The 13,828-nt window shown below is 48.2% G+C and overlaps 1 long non-coding RNA gene across 19 annotated transcripts in view; it reads right to left on the reverse strand.

Annotated features, from left to right (window-relative positions):
• The window catches only part of LOC120395799, a 305,544-nt gene that overhangs the window by 143,516 nt on the left and 148,200 nt on the right, over positions 1–13,828 (reverse strand). The window contains exon 12 of one of the 19 annotated variants that reach the window (XR_005592812.1): positions 6,714–7,005. The exons of the other annotated variants lie outside the window; for them this stretch is intronic. This is a non-coding gene — a long non-coding RNA (uncharacterized LOC120395799). Of the gene's footprint in view, positions 1–6,713; positions 7,006–13,828 lie in introns of those variants that run through there. 19 annotated transcript variants of the gene reach the window in all.

Here is a 13,828-nt window from a genome sequence, read left to right on the forward strand (position 1 = left end):
TTTAATTTTACTGAATAGCAGAGTGAAGCAGAGAAAAGTGCATAGCTAATAACTTCCAAAGCAGCCTTGCAATTAACTTATTACAACACTTTCTGAGCTGGGTTAGGCAGTTTCCATGTTTATATATCTGTCAGTTATGAGGGTTTCAGAATCATTTTATGGAATATGAAGTAATTCCAGTGTAACGGTGTTGCACTCACCTCTTGCGAGCCCCCCTGGCCGAGCGCATGTGCCTGCTCTCTCTCTCTCTCTCTCTACCTGTTCATGGTGGTTCTTCGCAGACTCAGTCCTCTGGCCAAGTCATATACAGTCTGTCTGCGAGACAAAAGCAACACAAACCCCTTTCGGGGTACAAGTCCAACTGGGGGGCCTATTTCAGCACCCTCCGTAGGGTCCTTTGATCTGCTGCCCTATCCTGGGGCTCACTCTCAGTTTGTTCCGGCTCTAGAATAAAGCAGGGCCCTAAGGCTCCTTCCCTGGAGGCAATGTCTTCTACATCTCAGGGTCTTTCTGGCCCCAGCTCTTCAATTGGGTCACTACAGTTGAGTCCCCCTTCCGGGGTGCCTCAAAGTCCAGGCCACTTTCCCCGTGGCTGGAGAGGAGGGGGCCCGAGCCCAGACCTGCCCTCTGCTCCAGGTCCCAACCTAGGGACCCTATAAATAAGCATCATCTGCAAATGTGCCTTTAAGTAAACTGCGTTGCTGCTGTAATTTCCTCAGCCACTTCCCCATGGCTCCCCTACATTCTTCACCCTTATCTCAGGGCCTTGTCCTCGTGGAGTCCCAGCAGCCAGCCTGGAACATCACCCACTGTTCTCCAGCTCTAGCAAGGAACTGATCTCAGTCTGGCCCTGCAACTCTTCTTATACTAGCTGCTGGGCCCTGATTGGCTGCTTCTCACACAGCCGCTCTAGGAAGCTCAGAGGACCTCTCTACTGCCCTTTTCTGGGGCGGGGTATGGCAACGCCACAAGTCCTCCAGCAGGGGGCCTCCAGACCAAGTCCACCTGTCACATCCAAGTTAACCAGGAAAACAGAAACATCTACAGGATTTGTAAGAGGCTGAGTTACCAAGAATTTGTAAAGTAATCTGGTAAGGACAGCCAAAGACAAATCCTGAAATCCTTACTCAGTTGTTACTCAGTCAAAATTTATTGCAGTAAAAAATGAAAAGAGGCTTCATGATGTGATCCCAGGATTGCAAGTTCTTAGAACTACATAGCCTACAATATGGGCCTGATCCTGCAGTTCTTACTCAACTAAAAGTCTCCCTGACATCAATTACAGCTTGCACAAATGCCTATAAATCAGGGCTTAGGGTCAAAGGAAACTGTGGGAGGAGAAGGGACAGAGTTCTTGCTAAAATGAAGCAATTATATTAATATACAGTCCTGGGAAAGACTGAATGACAGAAGGATTCCTCTTGTTAAATGTTTACCATTTGAATATTGCTACAAGTAAACATTTAATAGCATAGCAAAGGAGCTATTCTACTCCTTAGCTGACTAATAAACTCAGGCTGACTCCTCTCAGTCTCAACGGCGACTTCCTCCTGCTGTGAGGAACTTTCCTCCCACTTTGCTGAAAAAAACTGTAAATAATCTCAGACAGTAAATTGGGCCACACAATCAACACATCTGTGAGAGAATCACACATCAACTTCCTTATTAGAAACTGAGCCCCATCCTGCAGGCAGAAGTGCTAAGAAATCAATGACACCACCTCTGAGCTGGACCCGTGTCCTGCCTGAATGACCAAAGCCAGTAGGAAATGCCTGTGGGCTCTTCCCTGACTGACATAGCCAATGGTATCACCTCTCAGAGAGGCTAACACCATGAAACAGGTAATAGCCCTCTTAGACTAAAATCCTTCCTGGATTATTAGGAGGCAGTGGCGAACTGACTTCAAAAGCACCTAACCTCTGTAGATAAACTGGATCTGTCCAAATCCAGCTTCAAACCAGGATGTGGAATTAAACATCAGTCATATCATGGATAAATGACCTCAGGACAATGAAGAGAGGCAGGAGAGAAGCTGATCTTGACCCATCAACTGACTTTGACCACAGGGTACTAATATGCCCTGGGAGGATCAGATAGAATCACCTAAGATAGCTTCATTCAGTCTTTTCTGGCAAGTCCCAGAAATTCATGGACAACTGCCTGAGCTTGCCTTCACCCTCTAGCTCAGTGGTTTGAGCATTGGCCTGCTAAACCCCGGCTTGTAAGCTCAATCCTTGAGGGGGGCCACCTAGGGATGGGGCAAAATCAGTACTTGGTCCTGCTAGTGAAGGCAGGGGGCTGGACTCAATGACCTTTCAGGGTCCCTTCCAGTTCTATGAGATAGGTATATCTCCATATATTTATTCTTGGGGGAGGGATAGCTCAGTGGTTTGAGCAGTGGCCTGCTAAACCCAGGGTTGTGAGTTTAATCCTTGAGGAGGCCAGTTGGGGATCTGGGGCAAAAATCAGTACTTGGTCCTGCTAGTGAAGGCAAGGGATTGGACTCAATGACCTTTCAAGGTCCCTTCCAGTTCTAGGAGATAGGTGTATCTCCAATTATTATTATATGTAGTCCTCAGAGTTCAATCTAATCATCATTCCTATTTGTCACTTACATCCAGCCCTCAGCAAATGCACTCGGGCAGTATGGAATGTGATGTCAACACTATGCTCATGACACTGTATTTTTTTCACCTAGCACTGACATCACAGTCTCTCAGATCACAGTGTCTGGGGAAGATTTCAGCCTGGAGAAGGACAATTATTTGCCCTTTCTTAATTATTGTAAATACTAGGGCAAAATCTTTCATGATTTATTGCTTGAAAATAAAGATAAGTTCAAAGGCCCCAGATTTCCAGGCAGATATTCAGCTGTATAAGCTAGTCAAAATGACCAAGGGCCATGAGTGGTACTAGGGCCACCACGGGACCCCCCATGGCTACCTGGCTTCAAGTCTGTGATAGCTTTTCAGATCAATTCAGATGAGCACACTCTGGCTATGTCTACAGTGGCACTTTCGTTGTTAAAACTTTTGTCGCTCAGGAGTGTGAAAAAAAACCACACCCCTGACAAATAGTTTTAATGATGAAAAGCACCAGTGAGGACAGCACTTCATCAGCAGGAGACAAAGCTACCGCCCCTTGTTGGGGGTGGTTTTATTTTGTCATCAGGAGAGCTTTCTCTCAGCGACAAAGAGTGGCTACACTGCATTGTAAGGTGTGTAGTGTAGACATAGCCTCTGCTGTTAGTTCAGCTCCTGGACCCAACCACATTTGGGAGCAATTTGAAAATGCTGGGAGAATGGGAAGCAAGGGTGTGGTGAATGTCTGGCCTTTATTCTCTAAAAGTTTCCCTTGGTTCTAGTACTAGAGTAGTTCAATTGATAATAACTACCGGAGCACTGCGTAGACAGGACTTTAGGCAGCTGTGACCATTTTAAACACTCGGTCGTTTAACCCTGCTTAGAGGAGGTAGGCCTATAGAGCTCAGCGCCGGCACCCTGTCTGCCTTAGTGCTCCCATCACCGCTGCTACTGACAAAGCTGAACTGATGGAGTTGAGCTGGAGCTAGTGTAGACCAGGACTGTGGGGGAAGGGCCTGTTTGTGGCCTAGTTCAATGCTGTCTAAGTTGGGATCCTATATTCAACTGGAATGAAGAAACAGAAAAGATAGTTCATTGAAATGAGAAAAGAAGTGACAGGCAGTAAAATCTCTCCCTATGCAAAGATCACTTGTCACACTTCTCTCCTAACACATATAAGAACACTGGCTCAAGCAATAGCAGCTATTTTTAAAAATGAGGCATCTACAATTTGGTGCCAAGAAGAATTAGAAAATTAAAATCTGGGACTGCTCCAATCATCATGCCCAAGAGTCAAACCAATATTTCCCAGTCTATTTGGTGCAAGCAGTCTCTGCTCATCACTTATAATTCTCTTGTCAGCAAAATACGGATTTTTGCAGGGATCCGAGGTGTAATTGAAACTGTTTTTCAATGAAAAATTGGATTTTCAGCTAAATTAAGTTTTTCATTAAAAGAACCTGCTTTCCATGGAAAATTTCAACTTTTCATCAAAAACTTAAACATGCAAAATCGAATATGTTTTCACATTTTTGTCTGAAAACTGAAAATTTCAAAATCGAAATGCCACCACAGTGCCTCATGGATGTTGTAGTTCCGGTGCCTCATGTCCCCATTCTCCTCTATGGGTTTGGCTATCCAGCCACACTACATCTCCCATGATGCACTGTGGCAAGGGACTCCCCGGGCACTGTGACTTCAGCAAGAGGGTAGACCCATGACTCATCATGGGAGATATAATCCACTGAGGAGCCCAGCCCATGGAGGAGAATGGGTACATGATGCACCCAAATGACAATTCCCATGGGGCACTGCAGCAGCATTCTGAATCAAAACTTTCAGTTTCTGGCAGAAAATTTTCAGGTTTTGATTGTTCACTGAAAAGTCAAAATATTTTCTGTGAAAAAAAAATTGTTTTTCCAGCCAGCTCTAGAGATTATGGTAAAGCCACCATGTAAATGATGAGCTGTTTGCCATTCCCATCTTCCCCATATTTCTGCATTCCTCCAACTCCCCCCTTGCCCTCTGTAGCTCAGTTCAGATTTACATCTCCAGCTGAACCATTCCTGAGATCTCATTATGAGGTTCAGCTTGAAAGTGAAGTGAATTGCTTCACAGCCAGCATCTTGCTGCACTGCTAGCTTCTCCTTAGAAACCCTGAGTCAGCAGGCCCAATCCTAGGATTAATTCTAGATCTGGGTCTTACATATTGTAGCACAGTTCTTTGCCTTTCCACCACAGGACTTTGCTTCCTACGCCAACTGTAATGTCACAAGTAATCCAATGTAGTTTAACTAGCCTTTTAAGTTTCCCTCAGAGATTATTTAGATTTCATGTGAATTTTAAAGATGTAATAAGCAAAAATCTTTGGTCTGTCTGGTTTTATGTATGTACTGTATATTTTAAAATGAAAATGTCCAGCATGGTTACAGGGTAACAGTATGTAGGCCTGAGGCGTCAGATGGTTAGAAAGCTATATTCATGTGTGTACAGTTGTAATTCACTGTCACCACACAGCAGTTCAAAGTAGCAGGCTGGTACTAATTACTGTGCTCTTAATGACTTCATCCATCAAACCATAACATGTTCTATAATTATACAGCGCAGCCATATGACAACCAAATGCCAGCCACTATTTCACAGGAGGCAGTTACACAGCAAAATTCCCCATTAACTGCAAGCAGAAAACTTATTACTTAGATTCTGTTACTTTCTATAAGACAAAGTGGAGCCAAGACATTTAGTTTTTAAAAAGGGAGTGGACTATTACAGTAACTTTTGCATCTGAAAGTCACAGAGGCTTTTTTCACTGAATAATCAACACTTTTTTATACTGAGTTGGATGGAGCAGCACTTCAAAATTTGAAAGCCAACATTCAAGCCCCTTCAGAAGAAATATATTGAAGGCCTGATGGGACCTTCATTCTCAGCCACTAAATGCGAGCAGTGCTGAGAAGCGCTTTTTCAGTGAGGGCCCCTGTAGGAATTCAGTCTCAGGCAGATCAAATGGCTTCAGCAGCTCTTGGATACACAAGACGGGCATGATACCTGCACCATTCTGGAAAGAAGAGGGTGCAGCACCTGCTTCCCTCTGCACTCTCAAATTCAGCTTGTGCAGAGCAGGGTGTGGCCCCAGGATCCCCCAAAGCTTTCTGCAACCCCTTGGGAGAGGCCAGTACTTACAGCAGCTCTAATCCTGAGCTGCCCTTTCACTTCTTGAGCAACCTGCAGTATTACTTTAAACAACATTTTAAGAGAATCTGGACAATAGTGGACCCCAACAGCACTGACTTTTAAAACTACGGACAAGATTGAACATATCAGGAAGCAATGCATGTCCCCAAACAAACAAGCCGTGGTGTTCAGGTTGAGTGGATGTACTACAGCAATCACCTGCAGGTACTGTAGCAAAGTTGGTTGCCAGTTCAAGCATTTTTATCAATTAATTACCAGTATATTTTACCAGGAAACTAGTGAAATGTAAGTCACTTGACCAGGATAGCTAACTCTTCCCCCCACACAGACTTCTTATGCAGAGGTGCAGATTAGTCTCTTGATTAAGTTTTAAAAGCAACTGTTCAAAAAGGACCAAATCACACACAGTTTTAACTGTGCTAAATGACTATTTACTTTGGGAAACAATAGGCTTTATTTTCTTTAGCAAAATTCTAATAGTTTATAATTCTTATTCCCATGAGCACTTCTTATTTCTTAAGCATTTCAGTAGTCATCTGTCAAAGTAAAATCTGCAATTATTAAACAACAAAAGAAATGGTTACTTATTCCAACTGTGGTTCTTTGAGATGTGATGCAGATGTGTATTCGTGTAGGTATGTGCGCGCGCAGCGCACCAGAGCTGGAGAACTTTGTCTAGCAATACCCGTAGAGGGGCAGTGCTCGTGTGTGGCCCCACCCCCTGTCTATATAAGGCAGTGCCGTCCCAACCTCCCCAGTTCCTTCACACTGAACATCCACAATAGACTTCGATGCAAAAGGGACAGAAGGTGGGTCATGGAATACACGTCTGCATCTCATCTCAAAGAACCACAGTTTCAGTAAATAACCGTTTCTTTTTTGAGTAGATGCAGCTGTGTATTCCACTTAGGTGAGTCACAAGCAATACTCCCAGGGGGTGAAGCTCAGAGTCTATTAAGGATTACAGGACCATCCTACCAAAACCTGCATCCACTCTAGAAGATGCAGTAATGATATAATGGGTCATAAATGTATGTATGAACAACTACGTAGCAGCCCTGCAAATGTCCAGTACTGAGATGTCACTATTGATGTTGCTTGTGCTCTTGTAGAATGAGCTCACACCCGCTGAGGAGGTGTAGACAAAGCTATTTCATATGCAGTCTTGATAAAGGATGTTATCCACTGAGAGATCATCTGTGAAGAGACCGCTTGACCTTCATATGATCTGCATATGACACAAACAGAAGAGGCAAAGCGTGAAATGGTTTAGTCCTGTCTAGGAGGCTAGACATCACCTGACATTTAATGTATGGAGACGCTGCTCCTGCAGAGACGAATGTGGCTTAGGAAATAACACAGGTAAATGAATGAAACTGAGAAACCACTTTAGACAAAAATTTGGGGTGTGGTCATAAAATCACTTTGTATTTGTAGAACTGTATATAAGGAGATTCTGCCATCAGAGCGTGCAACTCACATGCTTATCACTACCAGGAACTTAGTCTTCCGACACAAAAGCAGAAAGGGACAAGATACCAGGGGCTCAAATGGGTGTCCCATTAAAGACACTAGGACCATGTTAAGGTCCCACAGAGGAACCAGCTCTCAGACTGGAAGATGGAGACAAAGAAGCCCTTTTAAGAATCTTGCTACCATGGTATTGGAGAAGACTGAACTTCCCTGAATGGGGGCATGAAATGCTGACATTGCTGCCAGTGGACTCTCAATGAGCTAAGTGCAAGTCCCGATGACTGAAGGTGCAGCAAATACACCAAGATATCCTGGATAGAAGCCAGCATCAGCTGAGTTCCGTGGGCCAATGACAACACTGAAAGCTGCTTCCATTTAACTGAATTGGCCATTCTGGTAGAGGGCTTTCTACTGTTGAGTAGGACCTGGTGAACAGCCACCGAACAGTGCTCTTCCTCTTTATTTAGTCATGAAGCAGCCATGCTGTGAGATGCAAGGAACTTAGCATGGTATGCAAGATGCAGCCATGATTCTGAGTGAGTAGGTTGGAATGGAGAGAAAGTGGTATGACAGGCTGAACTGACAGTGTCATATGGTTGGAGAACCAGAACTGCCTCAGCCATGCTGGGGCAGTGAGAATGAGCATGGTCCAATCCGTCTTCAGCTTAAGGATGACCTGTGGGATGATTGGGAGGAAAATAACCATGCATTTAGTAAAAACCCAAAGGGCAGAAGAGAGGCCGAATAGAAGCACCGTATACTAAAAATGGTGCTCCACTACAATGAATCAAAGGAATTTTCTATGGCCTGGCAGAATTGCCACAGAAAGTAGGCGTCCTAAAGGTCCAGAGCAGCAAACCAGTCATTCTGAGACAACATGGGAGGACAGTCGATAGAGTGATGTAGAAGGGTTCGGCCGGAGCTCGTCCCTCTCCAGGGCGGCGGGGAACCACACCACCTCGCTACGTCTGTCTGGTTATTTCGGGGAACTAGTCTGGCTGCGTGGTTTCACGCCGGGGCAACAATAGAAGCAAACAAACAGTTCTATTCTGCAGGCCCAGGTCCTGGTTCGGGGGTGGGGGAGGGGCAAGAGAGAGTCAGTGGCTCAGGCCCTCAGGCAGGGGCTGAGCAGACAAATAAGTTTAGGAGGCCCAGGCCCTGGCTCCGAAGGACCAGGGAGAGGGGGAGACTGCCACCCACACGTTGGGTGGCAGGGGGGGACGCAGGCCCACCCACTCTACTGTGTCCCAGCCCGGGGCCCTAGCAGCGGCAGACGGCCCGCTGCTGTGTCAGTGGGGATCCTGGCTGCAACACACTGACATCAGCTCTGAGTGTGCTGCAGCCAGACTAGGGTGGGCTGCCCCCGGGCTACTTCCTACCTCCCCCTCTAGAGGTATCTGAGTCTGGACGGGGTCTTCCAAGGAATCAAGCAGCATGGGCTCTTCAGGGTACTCAGCAAGTGGTAAGCTTGGCAGCTCCTCTGGATAACTAGCCACATGCAGGCTTAACAGCTTCTCCAGGGTCTGATCGGCATCAGGCCTTGGCTGGTCTGGCCAGTCCTCAGGTCAGTCGCAAACTGCAGGAGTCTTCCAATGGGAGCTAGGCCACAAACGTCTGGCTTCTCCGGCGGCTGGGCCTCTAGTGAGCTCTGGGGTTGAGCTTTTGTACTTCCTGTCCTGCGCCTGACCTCTGGGGGGCGGGCGCAAGCTCCACTGGCTCCGCCCACTTTGGCATCCAGAGGGGCTCGTCCCTCTCCGGCGCGGCAGGGAACCACACCACCTCGCTACAAGTGACCATTCAGAACCTCATGTATCTGATATATTTGTTGAAGCTGTAAAGGTCAAGAATGAGTCTTACACCTCTCTAGGATTTGCGCACCAAAAAGTACCGAGACTAGAAGCCATGACCAATGGGTTCTGGCGGAACCTTCTCCATTTGCTCCCAAAGCTAGTAGAGAGCAAACCTGCTCAAGGAGAAGTATTTCATGAGAAGGATCCCTGAAGAAGGACAGGGAGGGAGGATGGTGGGGAGGGATGCAGTGGAACTGAATGGTATAGTGCTTAGGACCCACCTGTCAGTGGTGATTGAACCCCAAACATTGTAAAAGCAGGCCAACCTGTCCTCAAATGGAGGGGATGGGAAAAAAGGAGTGACAACTGAAACACTACTCTGGACCAAGTTGTCAAAATGGGCACTTGGCGGGGGGACCGGGGGAAGGCATGTGGACTGGCCAAACCCCAGACCTGACTGCCTCCTCCTATAGAATCTATGCCCTTTTCTGGGGTAAGTACAGCTGTCTCAGAGGAGGGAAAGGCTGCCCAAATGTGTGTACAGACAATACTGCTGCTGTGGACCACAGTAGTGGTGCCTCTGCACTGCCAGCGTATACATACCTCAAGGACCATAGGGTAGCTCTAGAATCCTTGAAGGAGTGCATTGTCTCATCTGTCCTCTCTGAAAACAGCTCTTTGCCAATGAACAGCAAATCCTTGATGGCCTGCTGGACATCTGGAGCAATGCCTGAATTCTGAAGCCAGGAAGCCCTTGTCATGGTCAACGCCAAGGCCATTACTCTGACCGAAGTATTCACTGTCAAGGCCAGGTCATGGGCAATCAGACCTCATGGTCAGAGCCAGAGTCCACAGTCAGGAGTCAACTGGGATCAGCTTGGTCAAGATACTGGGAGATCAGAAGCATGAGATCAGTGTGACGGTGCACTCCATAGGACGTTATGAAAATATGCTAATAAGTGTGACTATAATGTAACTGGAATATGCTTCATGCAAAAGTTCTCTTGTAAGGTATCATTACAAAGCTTATAATCTACTGAGTGTGTTTATCCTATTTGTATAAAGGTATCATTCTTGTATCTGAAACTAGAAATATGAAATATAACACTGAGGTCCCATTGTAATTATGCAAAGGGTGAGCCATTAATGGTGGCTTGGAATCTTGATGGCTCCCATTAACCAGGACAATTAGTTGTAAATGGCTCTGTTTACCTGAAAGTCTTCCTGTATACCTGTGTGCTGGCAAGTGGGTAATAAAGTCTTATAGTGACATGTGATCAAGTCACCTGGTACTGGAATCCATCTTTAAAAGACGGTTACTCACCTTTGTAACTGTTGTTCTTCAAGATGTGTTGCTCATATCCATTCCAGTTAGGTGTGCGCGTGCCATGTGCACGTTCGTCGGAAGACTTTTTACCCTAGCAACACTTGGTGGGTCGGCTGGGCGACCCCTGGAGTGGCGCCACTATGGCACCGGATATATACCCCGGCCGACCCATCCACCCCTCAGTTCCTTCTTGCCGGCTACTCCGACAGTGGGAAAGGAGGGTGGGTTTGGAATGGATATGAGCAACACATCTCGAAGAACAACAGTTACAAAGGTGAGTAACCGTCTTTTCTTCTTCGAATGCTTGCTCATATCCATTCCAGTTAGGTGATTCCCAAGCCTTACCTAGGCGGTGGGGTCGGAGTGAGATTTGGCGGAGTGCAGAAACGCCGAGCCAAAGGCTGCATCATCTCTAGATTGTTGGACCAGAGCACAGTGCGAAGCAAAGGTGTGGACTGATGACCATGTAGCTGCGCGACATATTTCCTGGATTGGTACATGGGCCAGGAAGGCGGCCGATGAGGCCTGCGCTCTGGTAGAATGGGCGGTGAGATGTCCCGGAGGAATATGAGCCAAGTCATAGCACGTGTGTATGCACACCGTTAACCAAGAGGAGATCCTCTGTGAGGAGACGGGTAGGCCTTTCATCCGGTTGGCCACTGCAACGAATAGTTGGGGGGACTTGCGGAACGGCTTTGTCCGATCAATATAAAAAGCGAGCGCCCTACGGACATCTAGGGAGTGTAGCTGCTGCTCCCGTGGGGATGAATGTGGCTTCGGGAAGAAAACTGGGAGGAAGATGTCCTGATTGGTATGGAAGGCCAATACCACCTTCGGGAGGAATGCCGGATGTAGTCGCAACTGCACCTTGTCCTTGTGAAAAACATTATACGGTGGGTCAACCGTAAGAGCCCGAAGTTCGGAGACCCTCCTGGCCGATGTAATGGCTACTAGGAAAACTGTCTTCCAGGACAGGTATAGTAGTGAGCAAGTGGCTAGTGGTTCAAATGGCGGAATCATAAGCCTATTGAGGACTAGGTTGAGGTCCCAGGTAGGAGTAGGGTGGCGTACCTGGGGGTAGAGGCGCTCGAGTCCCTTACGAAAACAAGTCGCTAAGGGGTGAGAAAAGACTGAGTGACCACTTTCCCCTGGGTGGAATGCGGAGATGGCCGCCAAGTGCACCTGTAAGGAGGACAACGCCAAGCCCTGCTGCTTGAGGGACCAGAGGTAGTCCAAGATAGTAGGGATGGAGACCTCTGAGGGAGAAGCATTCCATGCCTCACACCAGCAAGAGAAGCACTTCCACATGGCTAGATATGTGGATCGAGTGGAAGGTGTTCTGCTACTCAAGAGAATATGCTGCACCAGAGCGGAGCAGCGTAACTCTGATACGTCTAGCCACGCAGGAGCCACGCTGTGAGATGGAGGGCCTGCAGGTCCGGGTGGCGGAGATTGCCGTGATCTTGGGTTATGAGGTCCGGGTGGAGTGGCAGAGTAATTGAGCTGGCAATGGAAAGGTTGAGCAGTGTGGTGTACCAGTGCTGTCTGGGCCACGCTGGCGCGATCAAAATGAGATGCGCTTTGTCCTGGCGGAGTTTTAACAGGACTCTGTGAACCAAGGGGAATGGTGGGAAGGCATAGAGTAGTCGCTGCTTCCATGACATGAGGAATGCACCCAATATCGATCCCGGTGAAAGACCCTGGAAGGAGCAGAACACTTGGCACTTCCTGTTCAAGCGAGACGCAAACAGGTCTATTTGGGGAAAGCCCCACTTCTGGAAGATTGCATGAATAACGTCTGGTCTCAGCAACCATTCGTGACACAGGAAGGATTTGCTCAGTCGATCCGCTAGGGTGTTCCGAACCCCTGGGAGAAAGGATGCCTCCAGGTCTATCGAGTGGGCTATGCAGAATTCCCAAAGTCGGATGGTCTCCTGACAGAGGGGGGAAGATCAAGTCCCTCCTTGCTTGTTTATATAATACATGGCCGTTGTGTTGTCTGTCAACACCGAGACACAACGGCCGTGCAGGTGGTTCTGGAATGTCTGGCACACCAGGCGGACTGCTCTGAGCTCTCTGACATTGATGTGAAGCGCTAATTCCTGAGATGACCAAAGGCCCTGGGTGTGAAGGTGCCCGAGGTGAGCTCCCCATCCGAGGGACGACGCGTCTGTCGTCAGGGATAGAGAGGGTTGGGGTGGGTGGAATGGTAGCCCTGCACACACTTGGGATGGGGTTAGCCACCAGTCCAGGGAGCGTAGGGCACTCGGTGGAATGGTGAGTATTGTGTCCAATGGGTCCCTGCCGGGACGATACACAGAATTCAGCCACGTTTGGAGGGGGCGAAGGCGGAGCCTGGCGTGTTTGGTCACATAAGTGCAGGCCGCCATGTGACCTAGAAGGCTGAGGCAGGTACGAACCAAGGTCGTGGGGAAGTTCTGCAGACTCTGTATGACTGCTGCCATCGCCTGGAATCGAGGCTGAGGCAGGTAGGCCTTGGCTAGAGTGGAGTCCAGGGTAGCGCCTATGAAGTCTAGCCGCTGAGTGGGGACCAGAGTGGACTTTTCGGTATTGAGCATCAGGCCTAGACGTGTAAATAGGTCCCTGACGATGCCCACGTGCTGCTGGACTTGCGCCTCGGAGGACCCCCTGATGAGCCAGTCGTCCAGATAAGGGAACACATGAATCCCCCGACGGCGGAGGTGTGCGGCGACGACGGCCATGCACTTTGTGAACACCCTTGGGGCTGTGGATAGGCCGAAGGGAAGGACCGTAAATTGGAAATGACGATGGTTGGCTACAAAACGGAGATACCTCCTGTGCGGAGGAAAAATGGCGATGTGAAAGTACATGTCCTTCATATCGAGGGCAGCATACCAGTCTCCAGGATCCAAGGACGGGATAATGGTCCCCAGGGAGACCATGCGGAACTTCAACTTTGTTATGAACTTGTTGAGGCCCCGTAGGTCTAGGATAGGCCTGAGGCCCCCTTTTGACTTGGGGATCAGGAAGTAACGTGAGTAAAACCCCTTGTCCCTCTCCTCTGTTGGTACCTGCTCTATTGCTCCGATAGTGAGGAGTGACTGCACCTCTTGTAAGAGGAATTGCTCGTGAGAGGGGTCCCTGAAGAGGGACCGGGATGGGGGGTGGAAAGGTGGGGTTGAAACAAATTGGAGGTGGTATCCCTGTTTCATGGTGCATAGTACCCAGATGTCTGAAGTCAGTTGGGACCACGCAGGGAGGAAATAGGAAAGGCGGTTGGAGAAGGGAGGAAAAGGATCCTGTCCCGAAACTGGTACGCTGTCCTCGGGCGAACCTTCAAAAGGTAGACTTTGGACCCCCCGGAGGTTTTGAGGGACCACGGTTTTGGCCCGTCTGGGGTCCTGACGGGCGCCTATGCCCACCTCGACCGCGTCGCCTAGAAAAATCTTGCCTGTGCCTAGGCATAAAGTACGGACGGT

This window comes from Mauremys reevesii, linkage group 1 (assembly GCF_016161935.1).
Source record: "Mauremys reevesii isolate NIE-2019 linkage group 1, ASM1616193v1, whole genome shotgun sequence".
In the NCBI taxonomy this organism is placed as follows: Eukaryota; Metazoa; Chordata; order Testudines; family Geoemydidae; genus Mauremys; species Mauremys reevesii.